Consider the following 1,150-nt stretch of genomic DNA (forward strand, 5'->3'; position numbering starts at 1 on the left):
TAGTTATTTAAAATAATAAATATTAAATAACTCTTATATCTTAGAATGAAACATGAATGATATAGAATTCAGCAATTCGAATATTATAAAAGAATAGCAAGGCATCAATTTTTTATTAAAAATATTGTGTACATTGCACGCATTTTGTATAACATAAAGTTCTCGGGAAAAATGTTTTATATGTATAATTACATATAATTATATATGTAATTGTACAAAATATATCCATACAGTGAGTACAATGAGTTCATACAGTGAGTACAAAAAGTATTTGTTACAGAGAAAATATTTTTTTAAAAAACTTTATTTTAAAAAATTAAGTATTATCCAGCGAGAAATAAGTCATCAAATTGATGTCAAATCAATATCGATACGATAATTTTAACACCAATTTGACGTCGATTCGACATTTAATTGATCATTTCTCGCTGAGTAATTAACAATTTATTCATCAGCTTGCATCTAATGTAGAATGGACTTTAAGCACTATGCGTTATTCATTATGCAAAAGTCTGTACTGTGACCTTGACGCTTGAAAATCCCCGTACATTAGCGACACCAACATCACTTTTATAAAATGATGTAAATTACATATCCATTGTCGATGACACTGCTGATAATGTCGTAATGTCAAAAATTTATGAACGAGCATATACATACATATGTATTGTATATAGATATATATACATATATATAAACTGTTAAAAAAATAAAAATCTTATTATAGATCGGACATGTGAATACACAACCAATAGGAAATAAAGTGCACCATCCCTGCTTAAAAAAATTTGATAAAGAATGATAGAAATTTATAGAAATCTGATAGAAATCCTATATGATTTTTATTTGAACCTATCATACCTATCGGACATTAAAATCTCGATAAATAAAAAAGTTAAAAATTTCTGTTGTTTTATATCTTATATTGTTTAAGGGAATGCTATAGAGCCTCCTATATTACCGATAAAACTAGCGTTTTTGACTTTTTTGTTCCTGTCGAGTTTTTTTGTAGTAATTTAACAGAATAAAGATTCCTTTCCTACGAATAAAATATACATAATGTACATTTTAATTATAAAAAAGGAATTTTTATTTTGTGAAAACACCACCCGAGTACCACTGAGTGGTATTGATTTCTCTCTCTCTCTCT

Source organism: Trachymyrmex septentrionalis, unplaced genomic scaffold, assembly GCF_001594115.1.
Source record: "Trachymyrmex septentrionalis isolate Tsep2-gDNA-1 unplaced genomic scaffold, Tsep1.0 scaffold11, whole genome shotgun sequence".
In the NCBI taxonomy this organism is placed as follows: Eukaryota; Metazoa; Arthropoda; class Insecta; order Hymenoptera; family Formicidae; genus Trachymyrmex; species Trachymyrmex septentrionalis.